Source organism: Myotis nattereri (genome assembly GCF_964212035.1).
Source record: "Myotis nattereri genome assembly, chromosome: 2".
NCBI classification, from domain to species: Eukaryota; Metazoa; Chordata; class Mammalia; order Chiroptera; family Vespertilionidae; genus Myotis; species Myotis nattereri.
Genome location: NC_138076.1, coordinates 154,040,645 through 154,054,577, shown reverse-complemented (window position 1 = coordinate 154,054,577; position 13,933 = coordinate 154,040,645).

The window sequence follows — 13,933 nt, the reverse complement described above, 5'->3', positions numbered from 1 at the left end:
CTCCCTCCCTCTCTCTCTCTCTCTCTCTCTCTCTCTCTCTCTCCCCCTCTCCCCCCTTCCTCCTACTTCCCCCTCCCCTCCACTCTTTCGCTGATTATTGGACATTCAGAGGCATCCGTAGCTGGGTCAGCCTTGACAGACGGGAGTTAGTGCTGCTGGGCCCACACAGACTCATGTCTGCCACCATGCCATGCTGTCCATGGGCCCAATGCACCATTTGGGGGCTGGCTGATCGTGAAGGCTGACTAATGTCACCTGACTAATGTCACTTTATCTAATCTGTTGATCAGTACCTCTTCCATGAGAGATGCTTTCTGGTGGTTGTTAACACATGGCAGAGATGTACTCCATGCCCACTCCCATGCACATACCTTCACAAGCCCTTGACTCGTCAGGCACTTGTGTACGTTCAGGCCACTTCTTCCACAGAGTGAGTGAGCAGGTGCCCTGCCCGCAGTACTGCCCAGAGGAAAACTCTCCCCTCGCCGTCTCCCTAATGTGGCTGTAATGCAGCCATCATCCATTTTCACTTACACCCACACACAGAGCCAACCCATCTCTGAATCAAGCTCAGCCTTTTCTCTCCTCCTTCTTCAGCTGCTTGTACGAGAGGCCACCCCATCCTCCATAGCCACGTGTCCAAGTGAAACTGCTGGGTGGCAGCGGCTCTGGTACATGCCCCTGACTAGAATCGAACCCGGGACCGTTAGGTCTGCAGGCCGACGGGCTACTTGCTCATGCAGCACACTGATACCCTCTGGGCCTGCTGGGACTCAGTCCTGGATGTGCCATTTCCATCCTACAACTAACTGTGGCCGGGCCGTCCCACTGTATGACTCAGTGGCTGTGTCAGAACCCAGTTGATAATGGGCCATCCGGGAGGAGGGGCTCCTGGGTGCACCGTGGTCAGCATTCTCTCTGCCAGAGCCCAGTCAGATGCCCAAGGAGGGCTGGATGACTCTGAGAACCAAGTCAATTTAGACGCTCTGTCGAAGAGTCCTGGCAATGACTAGATATCCCCTGCCCCTTGTTTATAGTCAATGACCAAGTGTGTCGTTGGGGAGTGGCTGCAAAAAGTTTTGATATATATATTTTAATCCTCACCCAAGGATATTTTCCCATTGATTTTTAGAGAGAGGGAAACACAGAGAAATATCGATGTGAGAGAAACACATCGATTAGTTGCCTCCTTCACTGCCCCAACCAGGGCTCCAGCCCGGGAGAAGCCTGCAACCAAGGTACATGCCCTTGACTGGAATCGAACCCGGGACCCTTCGGTCCACAGGCTGACGCACTATCCACTGAGCCAAACCAGCTAGGGCTACAATATATATTTCTGCAGCGCTGTCGGGTCCTTCCCCCTAGGAACCTGACACCTCTTCAGTCAGTGGGTTTCAGATCTGAAAACTAGCTCAGGTATGGGCACTGTGTGAGAGGTTGTGACATTTTATTGGAGTGACCTCCCTCTGTGTCCCGCTCCTCCAGGCTGGCCTTGCCCGGTGTAGATGCTATGCAGCACCTCTTGGTGCTGGGGACACTGTGCTCCGTTAACCATCTCATAGGTCCCTGCAGGGCAAGCCTCCTTGGCTGCCCCTCTGACCTTGCTGGTTATCCCAGTAACTGGCCTCCTGGTTCTTGTCCTGTAAGTGTGACCACCTGGCCTCTGTCACTCTGGAGCCTCAGAATCCCACGGAGAGTAACAAGCCCCACTCTTATTAGTGCCTGGCTGCCACTTCTACCACTGGCCCTGACCTGCGGGGGAGCCGCCACCAACCTCCTCAGCCATGCTGGTGCCCCTCTCAAGGCCTTGGTGAACGGCGGGTCCTCAAGGTCCTTGTGGGTCCATTTTCCTCAGCACTTTAGTCTTTCCTCTCCCATTCGTCAGGGTAACCAAGCATTTCCACTTCGCTCAGGTTGGCTATCATGTCTCTAGGTTTCCGAGAGCCAGGCTGGCAGTTTGCCTCATCCTCTGGGGTCATTATCAGAGTCACATCCTGTGTCCCAAGAAAGTGCCCCCAAGTCAGTGAATTCTTGCTTTTCTAGTCTTATCTTCTGGCTTCCTTGATCAAATACCCTCCAATTACAATCCCAAGGTTACTCCCAGTTTCCGGTTGATACATCCTGGCTTCTTCTCACAGCTCCTTTGGTGTGCAATCTCTTTCCGCCCGTACTAAGCCCGGGGCATTCTAGGTCCTGCTGGGGTTTCACCCTACAGCTTGGTAGCTAGTAGAGGCAGCTGATGGGCAGCTCCTGAGACTGCACTGGCTACTTTGCAGGAGAGGGTGGCAGCGCTAGCGCTCCTGTGAAATGTGGGCCAGCTCTGCAGCTTTGCAGGGTTCAGGGCCTCTGCCCAGCCCACAGCCCAAGGGGCAGCCATCCAGATCCCCACCCCACGTTTCAGAGTCCCAGCTTTCTCCAGTCAGGCTCCTGATCGCAGTTACGTAACAGACTCGCCTTAGCTGAGCATTCAGACGTCTCTGTAGCCATGTGACTCTGTCAGGTCCACCCCCCCACCCCCCACCCCCGCTCCCCCCCACCCCCCCACCCCCCCACTCCCCCCCCAAACCCCCCGTCAGCTGCTCAACTCTGTCAGTTTCTGAGGAGGTTCTCTGGCGCTCACACGCCTCTGTCTTGTTCCTTAGCCCTTTGCAGGGCATCAGGGCAACTTAGCAGTAACCAGCCACCGCTGCTGTTCTAGAAGGTCCTGTCCCCCTCCTGTCTTTCAAATGCCTGGGTGCCTGCACCTGCCACAGCCTTCCCCTCCACAGGGATATTCTCCCCAGTCGCCCCTGGAGAAACCTTTAGGAATTGTGCCACCGCCTTTTCCAGGGACCGTCTTTGTGGCACAGCTGGCACCACAGGAGTCAGTGTGGGTTCTCTGAGAAGCAGAAGCCAAGATGGAATTAGATGTGTAAGAAATTTATTAGGGGGACACTTGCTAAGGATAAAGGGGAGGGAACCAGAATCGCCAGGGGGAGCCGTGAGGGAGAGGGGGAAGGCAGCGGATCAGGTGGGAGAGTCCTGGGCTGCAGTGGCAAGAATCGTTCAGCCAAGCTGACAGGGAGTCCGTGTCATTCGAGTCGCTCCCTAACTGAGTCCTGCGTGTTGCAGGACGAGGCCTGTATTAGTGCCCCCCCCCCCCTCCTTGCTCAGCCATTGGCTGGGCGCTGCCTGGGAAACTGTGCTCCAAGTAAGTGTGGGAGTGGGTCCAGAATATCAGCAGCTGGAGCCATCAGTCATCCGCACTCCCCACAGCAGGAGATCTGAGTGGTGTGTTTTCCTGGCCGCCACAACCTCCCCCAGCTCCCCTGCTTACACCACTGTTGTTTGTATATCTTGTGAGTCATACAATAAGGTGGTTGGAGCTAACATCAGAGATGATTTCATCTTAATGTCATCATTTTAAAGATGAGGAAAGATTCCTAAATTTTTATTTGTTTGTTTTTTAAATATGTTTTTACTGATTTCAGAGAGAAGAAGGGAGAAGGAGAGAGAGATCGAAACATCAATGATGAGAGAGAATCATTGATCGGCTGCCTCCTGCACGCCCCACACTGGGGATTGAGCCCACAACCTGGGCATGTGCCCTGATCGGGAATTGAAATGTGACCTCCTGGTTCATGGGTCAGCGCTCAAACACTGACTGAGCCTCGCCGGCTGGGCGAGACTCCTAAGTTTTAAATAAGCTTTCCCGAGGCACAGGAATTTTGCACTGGACCTGTTCCCCACGTTGCAGCACACTTAGCATTCCTGGCCCCAGGACTAGATGCAGTGGCCTTCCCCCACCTGGTGACAGAAAAACTGCCCTCTCCCTCTGTGAGCACTCCTGGAGGCAGGAGTCCCAAGTACCACTGAACAAAGCTCCCTGCAGATGTGACCTCTGTACAATGCACCTGCTTAACATCTGGAGTACAAGCCCCAGGGAGCCCCACCCATGCTGCTTCAGGGAGGGTCTGCATCGCCCAGCATGCATCTTGCATGCAGATGCTCCTTAGCCAGCCTGGTGAGGAGGAACCAGCAGGCAATTCTGTGCTAGTTCAGCTTGCCTCGGGGCACCTCCACCTGAGCGGGTGAAAGGTACCTCAAAACCAAGCTGTCGCTTCTCCATCCTTTCCCCTACCTCTCCTCTCGCCTCTACCCAGCTTTCCCTTCTGAATATATGACACCTTTCTGAAGCTTAAAACCCAGGAACCTTCCTCCATTCTTCCTTTCTCTTTCTCCCTACATACAATGAACAAATGCATTGGGCTCCGTCTTCAAAATACTGTAACCAATGTCTTTCCTCCATGTCCACGCTGCCACCCTTGTCCAAGCCCCCATCTTCTCTCCCCAGCACCCACTAACACAACCTCCTGTCATGTTTCCTGCTTCTTTTACACACAACAGGTAGAGAATATTTTAAACACACAAATCCGGTTACATCGCACACCTATTTAAGCCCCTAAATAAAATCTGCACTCTTTGCCGTGCCTTACAAGGCCCTTCGTGATCTGGCCCTTGCCGCCTCGCTGAGCTTGGTCCTACCACTGCCCATGCAGTCACTGTGCACCGGCTCGGATCCGCTGACTCTTGCTCTGTCCCTCACAGATGCCAAGCTCAGTCTTGGGTTCCTTTGCTCTTCACCAGCCTAGAATAGCCCCTCCGAGCCTCTCAGCTGGCTCTTTAATTCAGGTCTCAGTTCAAGTGTCACCTTCTCCGTGAGGTGTTCTCTGACCACCCACATGAAGGGAACCCCCAAACCACTGTTGTCCTCTCACCTATTACCCTGTTCTGTCCTGTGCACACCATTTACAATCATCTGACTTGATTTTGTTTATTTCTTATCTTGTCCATCTAGAGCAGCGGTTCTCAACCTGTGGGTCGCGACCCCTTTGGGGGTCAAACGACCCTTTCACAGGGGTCGCCTATGACCATCGGACAACACATATATAATTACATATTGTTTTTGTGATTGATTAATCACTATGCTTTAATTATGTTCAATTTGTAACAATGAAAATACATCCTGCATATCAGATATTTACATTATGATTCATAACAGTAGCAAAATTACAGTTATGAAGTAGCAACGAAAATAATTTTATGGTTGGGGGTCACCACAACATGAGGAACTGTATTAAAGGGTCACGGCATTAGGGAGGTTGAGAACCACTGCTCTAGAGTGTAATTTTCATCGGAGAAGGGGCGGGGCATGTCTGTTTGGTTCACAGCTGCACCCCAGCCTGTCAGATTGGGTTCTCAGAAATACGTGTTGAAATCTGATGCACATGGTTTCTGCATAGCTAATGTCATTGCGTGTTTTGATCACCAACTTAGATCCTTTGGCTTTCAATACACATGATCCTAAATCCTGGGGTTCGTTATCTTAAATACTATCCATTGTCAGTATTGACTTTAGCTCTCTGCTGATAGACAGTATTTGCTGTTTGACAATGGAACATGTGTAATTTCAAAACAGGACTTTTTTTTATAAACAAATAAGTGAGAGGCCGCATGTCCTCCGGTAACTACCATTGTAATGTTATTGGACTGGGGCTGATAATTCTTTGTTAGTCCCTAAATTTAATAAATGCCATTTGTCACATTTCTGCGAGCGGCCATCTTCAACAGAGCCAATCGTGTTCTTTGAGAAGACAATTCAGTTATGTCTCAAACATTTTGCATGTATTTTTAGCACCCTCAAAACTAACTTCTGCATCCATAAGTAGTAGAGGAAGGTAAACTACAAATATCCCATGAGCAAGAAATGAAAGGTTGAAGGGATCAACCAAAGAACTTGAATGCATGTATGCATAACCCATGGACACAGACAATAGGGTGGTGAAGGCCCGGGGTGGGGGGCAGGGCAGGCTAGAAGGGGTCAATGGGGATAAAGGGGGACATATGTAATACTTTCAACAATAAAGATTTAAAAAATAAAAACAAACAAACAAATGAAAGGCTGGCATTTTGAATGTGAAAGGCCGGTGCACCTGAAAGGCCGGGGTCGGGGGTCGGAGGTCGGGGGCAAGACGGAGTACCTGCGGGTCTGGAAGCGCTACCTACGAATTCTCGTCAGGGCAAATGATGAGAGGTCGGTACATTAGTGGGGTAGACAAATATGGAAGTAAATACTATGAAGACAATAGGCACTTTTTTGTCCATCACTGATGGGTTATATCTACTACGGAAATGAACGGTGTTGTTGGCTTCACTGTATGACTGATGATCCGCCAGCCCCAAAACCATGTACTGCTCATGAATGCATTTGGACAAAACATAAATTCAAGACGAGTGGCACTCCAGAACAGTGTGCACCTTACTCCACCACTAGGAAGAGGGTTCAGGATGGCTCCCACCTTCAACACCTTACAAGTAAAGACAATGAAAAACAATTTAGCCCTGGCCAGTGTGGCTCAGTTGGTAGGGTGTCGTCCAGTGCACCAAAAGTTGCTGGTTTGATTCCCAGTCAGAGAACGTGCCCAGGTTGCAGGTTCGGTCCCTAGTTGGGGTGAGTACAGGAGGCAACCCATCGATGTTTCTCTCTCTCTCTCTCTCTTTCTCAAAAAAAATATATTTCATAAAAAAATATTTAAACATGTAACATGGGGCTTTTCATGTCATTGCACTTTTATTGCTTACTGTTAACTTGATTTAAATTATGTGATGTTTGTAAAAAGACACGACAGGCTGGTCCAGGAGCAGAGAAACATCTCTTGCTTCCGTTTGGGGGGTGTTAGGAGGGCACGGAGTGCGTCCTTTTGCACCGATCCCCGAAGACCGAAGAGTCTTGCTGATGGAACCCTATCCCGAATAGGAGAGGAGGGAAACATCTCTAAGAATGCTCACCATCCTAGGCACATCTGCTTTTTTCCCCTCCAAGGAATGTGAACCATCATGTTTTACATTTTTTATTTTATCATCTAATCCATTTGCAGGGCACTGTTGCAAAGCATCCGAAAAACATTCCAAAGCAGAACTCACTGGAAGTAAGGCCCTTGGCCTCCAACCTCAGTGCCCAGCCTCACTCCCTCGCTCCTCATGAGCCCCGCTGCTGCCGGTGTGTTAACCAGCCCCGGGCCCTGACAGGGTCCTGAAGGGAGACAGAGCCCCAGTTCCCAATGGCTGTGGCAGGAGGCTCATTGCCCGTATCACCCAGGTGCCAGTAAAGGTGAGGGGCTGAGGTGGCAACAAATAAATCCTAAAATGGCGACGCTGAGGGCTCTGGAACAAACACAAACTGAGGAACCCACATGCAGCCATGCACGAATTCTCTACGGCAGCGGCCGGCGGGCCACAGGCTGTTCCTACCAGAAGCTCATGCTGAGGCTTATTAAGGATGGCGAACAAGTTCACGGCAGATAGACAAGACATTTTACTTCTCTAACCACTCCGTGTCCCGGGCATCTGTGAAATGGAGATGACGGGGCATGCCTGTCCCTGTCTCCCCGAGGGCTAGGGTTTCTAGACTCTTGGGAGTCTGAGGTGCTGTCGCCAGGTGGGGACCCAGGGCAGATAGCAGTTGTTGAGGTGATTAGGTCCAGATTAAGCAGAGCCTCAGGGCTGGAGCTGAGGCCCTGAATCCTATCCCGGGCAGATCAGCACCCAGCCCGGTGCACAGGGCAGGGATAATTGATTCTCTCTCTGCTGGCGGAGGAGTGGAGGAGCAGCTGGGGTTTGCAACTGTTGTGGCAGATCGATTTCAAGCGGCCTGGTGAGAAGAAGCCTGCTGCCGAGCTGGGCTGAGACAAAGGCGTGGTGCACAGCCACTCCCCGGGGGAGGAACCCGTGTGGGTGCACCTGAACCGAGAGGGTGGCAGCCACACCCTGGCTCTCGGTGCTGCCTTATCAGTCCCAGCACCACAGCAGCTCTGCCTGAGCAAGCACAGGTACAGAGGGAAGGAAGGAAACCCCTCCCAGTGGCCACACCGGCACTTCCTCTCTGGAGAGCAGCAGCTGGCAGCTCTCACGTCTCCATGCTCGCCTCTTGCCAGGCTCACAGCTACGTTTCCCAGGCTCCCTTGCGTTAAGTGTGGTCATGTGACTGAGTTTCCCCTGAAGAAACGAGTGCACAACCATCCCTCTCTCTGCTCACCCACTGGCTGAATGGAGACAACTTAGGGAATATATTCATTTCTTAAATATATTTTTATTTTTTTAAATATATTTTTATGATTTCAGAGAGGAAGGGAGAGGGAGAGAGAGATAGAAACATCCATGATGAGAGAGAACCATTGATCAGCTGCCTCCTGCACACCCCACTCCGGGGATTGAGCCTGAAACCCGGGCATGTGCCCCGACCATGAATCCAACATGACCTCCTGGTTCATAGGTAGACACTCAGCCACCGGACACTGTGTTTCTTCTGTTACAGCAGAGGGCTCTGGGCCTGGGTGAGAGTCACCAGTCGACCTTCAGTTTGGGATGGGCCTTCCCCATAGCTACTTTGTCACACACCCACACAGCACATGGCGGCCATGCCTCTCTCCCTCAGGTTCCAGAACAGCCTCTGGGCTCCGCCAGAGCAGGTCGGCACTTCCTCGCCTGTTTGGGGGGCCCACTTGACAGAAACATCTCAAAAGCTATCTCATTTTCGTTCACCCGCTTGTACCAGCCCTAAGGTGTCACAGACCCGCAGTGAGCTGACCGTGGTCCCCTCCCCGAAGTAGCCAGGTCAACCAAGGGTCCCCAGTGGACCAGGAGAACAGTGGGTGAGGAGGACCCAGGTTTGTTCCAGAAGTTTCGGTCGGGACAGCTTTGTTTATAACTACTTGAGTGTTCAGTGACCCAGAAACTGAATGTGTATGTGGATGGCTGCTTCTCTCGCCTCTCCCCCAATAATATCCTCTTCTGCCAAAATTACGTCCCCCTCTTTTAGAGAAGCCCTTTCCAGAAAAGCCATACCCCCTTCTAGAAAAGTCATCTTTCACTGTTGCTATTGCAGAGTTCCTTTGGAGACATAGTTTTCTAGACAAATTAGAAAAAGTCTCCTTCTCTGGCAGCCACAGCGCCGCCCGGAGCCCCGGCCTGGCTGGTGGGGGGCAGGCTGGCCTCCAGCGTGTGCTTGTGCAGGGCAGCCGCTTACCTGGCTGCTGCAGTCTCCTCCCCTCCCCCCCGCCACCCCCCCCTCACCCCCCCAAATGTTCCCGTTAGTCATAGCCAGCCTTCCCCCTTCAGCTCATCATTGTCACTCCAGGGACTCAAAGGCCAAACTTGAGGATCTTAAGGTGACTGGAGGTGACTTTAGTTACACTGAGCCAGATACAATTCTGTGGGCAGATATGAGAACACAACTATCTTCAGATCAGTGTTCCTGTGGGGAAATGTGTTCCTTGGTTTTTCTAAACAACCAATTTAACAATAAGTCTTCAGCCCTGGCGGGTGGCTCGGTTGGTTGGGGCATGGTCCTGTGCACCAAAAAGGTTGCACGTCGATTTCTGGGCAAGGCACGTGATGAGCTTGCGGGTTTGGTCCCCAGTTGGGGCGCATATGGGAGGCAACCAATTGATGTTTCTCTCTCACATCGATGCTCCCCCCACCCCTTTCCTCTCTCTCTAAATCAATAGGGGAAAAACCACACGTATCTTGGGTGAGGATTTTTAAAAAACTATTTGGGGGGCAATCTGCCCATTAAAAGCACAGGGCCTGCCTATCACTGACTGCCTTCCTCTCACCTGCAGGCCTGTGGATGTCTGCCACTTGCTCTAACTTTGGTCTTAGCTGGCTCAGATTCAACCTTGGCTCTCAGACTTTGCCCTACAAGTTGCACAAGCTTTGGAGAATAGGTTTCTGCATGTAGTCATTTCTTTGAAACTTGAACCCCAAGCATAGGCTGTTTCTTTGCAAATGATTGATGTAATTAAAAAGTGGACAGACGCTGCGTATATGCATTACTCCCCTCCAGATGTTTATTTTGGTGCCGTCCTAAAACTGACGTTTAGTGGCTGATGGGTTAGGAGCACAGATGTTTTAGGTCAGACTTTTCCCCCTGATAGTTCTCATCTGGGCATCATCATAATATCAAGGGACAAACAAAGCTGAACTCAACACCATCACTTGACCTCATTTCTGATTTATAATTCTCCCTGCGACCATGCAATTTGAGCAGAAGGCCATCTCCGAAGCGTGTTTTTAATTTCAATATCTTTTTGTACTAGCCTCTTTGTCATCCTCCATGTGTGCATCTGGCTTAACTTGCTGACGAGAAAATTGAAACATACTTCTAGCCGGCAGCCAGAAACAAAGGGAAAAATTGTCTGAAGAGCCATTTAGCTGCCTGCATTCACCCCCCCCCAACCCCCCCACCCCCAACACTGCCTTGCTTATATGAACAACCCCCACAAAAATCTGAGCTGCTTTTGTATTAACGTCAGCCATGACGTTTCTCTCAGGGTGTGTTTAGCGTTGAAGAAACGAGGGCTCTGCAGGTTCAGCGTGGTTCCTCACAGCCCAGCCAAGGGCTCTGTGCAGCCACTGGAGGGACTTGAGGGCCTCAAGCCAGCTGGCGAGGAAGATTCTGGGTTAAGAGGTGTCTAAAAACCTTGCTCAAGGTATGTCCTTTAAGATATATATATATATATATATATATATATATATATATATATATATACATATTATTGATTTCAGAGAGGAAGGGAGAGGGGAAGAGAGAGAGAAGCATCAATGATGAGAGAGAATCATTGATCAGCTGTTTCCTGCCCGATCAGAGCCCGCAACCCAGGCATGTGCCCTGACTGGAATTGAACCGTGACCTCCTGGTTCATAGGTCGATGCTCAACCACTGAGCCACACCGGCTGGGCGTTGGATGTCCTTATAATTCTGCCTGCTTCCCAGCTTCTTAGGAGCCAATCAGGATGGTTTCAGGAAATTGGCAGCAACTTCATCTGGAAGCATTTTCCTGAAACATGTAAATATTTGTACTTCAGGGGACTGTCCGACTCCAGGAAGGTTTATACCAGTGTGCGCTCTGTGGAGGTTAAGCAACCCCCACAGGACACTCTGAGGAGAGACCAAGGTCTATGTCACCCATGAGAGAACTGTGAATTCCGGGGACAGGAATGGAGTAACCCTTCCGTAGCAGGAAAGGTCTGTGGGAACAGGCAGTGCCTGAAAGTCAGGCTTCCAGATGGGAACTCACCGTGGAAGTGGCACCAGGAAATGCCCTTGAGAATCACCAGTTGTCTCCCAGCTTGTCCTGCGCTGGGCTTTGTGCAGACGCACTGCAGATGCTGGGCCCAGACATGGCAGCACGGAGAAGGGAGGCGGTGGGATTTTCAAGACAAGGGCTTCAGAGGACTGTGGGGCCACTGGGCAACAGGAAATGAGAGCCCCTCCGCCCAGCCTGGTGCAGCCGTGGAGCCTCGTTATTACCTGGCAACAGTGGGAAGAGCTGGCGAGCTGACTGTCTGGAGATCTGCCGGGAGGCGCTGAGGTTCCGGCATTAGTACGCTTCCTGGCCATCCAGCACCCTCCTGAGTGCTTCCTTTCCTTTAAGACACCTGTGGTTTTGGCTGCCATGCGGGGACAAGAGCCAAGCGTTGGCAGCCTCCTCTGATCTGGCATTGACAACGTCACACTAGTCATTCCCAGCAATTAGCTCCCCATCGCAGATGTGCCGGGCAGAGATCTGGGGCCTTGCTTTGCGTGGTTCCAATGCATACGTTAAAATCAGGAGATGAAATCTGTTTAGATGGTCTGTCCTCTCTTCTCCTCGGACTCCTTATGCTGGCCCTGCCCAGTCATAAATGGATGAACACACAACCCAAGGAGCTGGCAGGGACGGTGGGGCAAGCCGAGTGATTTCTGAGAGTCTGCTGCTGCAGGCAGCCCTCACTTCAGTCTGACAGCTAGAGGGCAAAGGTCCTCCCACCAGGCTCCGAGTTCATAGGTTATGACATCTATAAACTTCCTCTTACCTTGGATCAGGCCGAGTTTCCCCTCCCCTTTCTCTCATGGCTCCCCGAGTCTTTCTTTCATGACTCACATCCGAGTTTGTCATTGTAGATTTGTCTGTGTGATTATTTACTTTATGTCTTCCTCCCATTGACCACATCACTTCTGCTCATGTCTGCATCCCAGAGACTGACATGTAGTTGGAGTCCAGGAAATAGCTGTTGAATGAATGGATAAGTGAATGAATGAATGGAGCTTGAAGATACCAGAGACTGAGTCTAGTGCCTTCACTTAATAGATGAAGATATAGAAGTTAAATGACTTGTCCGAGACAATGAAGTTTTTTTTACATGTATGAAGATAGATTGAATTTGTCAATTCCAAAGTAGTAATTTGTTGTAAGTAAAACACAGAAATTAAACCGGAACACGTGGTTTTTCCTCTGGGCAGGATGCAAAGGTGATTTTCCAAGTTCTTGTCCAGGTAGATTCGAAGAATGAAGCCACAGACAAAAGGTGGTACAGGAAAAGGTGGGAATTTATTGGGAAACAAGCACAGACTCTCACATGGGGAGGGAAAGAGAGAGACCCGCCAAGTCCCTCTTTCCTAAGGTGTATAAAGGCTGCAGTTCTTTGTGTCCTGATATCCCCTCTGATTGGTCACTAGAGCAGCTTCGGAGCTCAAACCCCGGGTGGGGCTCCCTCTTCTTCTATTCCCTGTGGCCTTCCTCTTTATCCCTCTCCCTTTATGCTGTGAATGTGTACCTTTGGCAGCTCCCAGCTTTGCAGCCCCGCCGTTCTCCCCCATGAACCCCTTGAGTCCTAAAACTCCCTAAACCTGCCTTTCGTTACCCCTAAAAACTCCTTTCATAAGTATTAGAGAATTCAAAGATGAATAAAACTCAATTCCTACTTTAAAAAAACAGCGTTAAACTGTTAAGATAACAATAGTGATTCATGAAGTGCTTACTAGTGATTATTTCACTTAATGCTCACAACAGTCCTATGAAATAGGCCTTATTATTACCATTTAACAGATATGGAAAAGTAAGCTCAGAGATAATATTGCTAAACGGTATTGAGCTTTCCCCAGAGCAAGGGCTGAGAGAGAGACAAATAGATTGAAGTTAAAGTCTTTATAACTTAATCTCAGAAGTGACCTCCCATCACATCATTGTTGTCATTTTGTATTCATTATAAAGTGAATAGAAATTGGGGTGGTGAACACACAATGTGGTGCACTGGTGATGTGTTGTGGAATTGTGCATCACCCCAATTAAGTCAATGAAAAGGGAAAAAAAAACAAAAAAACAAAGAAGTGAACAGCACGACCCAGCCCATACTCATCGGAGAGTGTTACATAAGGTTGTGAACACTTGAGGCAGGGATCCTAGGTCATCCCAAAGGCTGCCTACAACAAGGTCAGTTAAATCCAAAATCATTCAGTGTAATTCAGCATATTAATAATAGAAAGAAGAAAAATACATGCACCTCAATAGATGCAAAAAGAAGTATTTGATAAAATGTGACATCCGTTGATGATAAAAACCCTTAAACTAGAACTCAAAGGGATTGATCTTGTTCAGATAAAGACATGTGATGGAGTGTATTGATGGCCTCACTTCCTAAACTAAGCTAAAAGATTCTAGAGCAGTGGTTCTCAACCTTCCTAATGCCGCGACCCTTTAATACAGTTCCTCATGCTGTGGTGACCCAACCATAAAATTATTTTCGTTGCTACTTCATAACTGTAATTTTGCTACTGTTATGAATCATAATGTAAATATCTGATATGCAGGATGTATTTTCATTGTTACAAATTGAACATAATTAAAGCATAGTGATTAATCACAAAAACAATATGTAATTATATATGTGTTTTCCAATGGTCTTAGGTGACCCCTGTGAAAGGGTCCTTTGACCACCAAAAGGGTCGTGACCCACAGGTTGAGAACCGCTGTTCTAGAGGATATTGTAAGATGTCCCCATGATTTATGGGCAGAAAAAAATTTATTAAATAGGATGCAAAAAGCACTAACCATGAAGGATTGACAGACTAAGG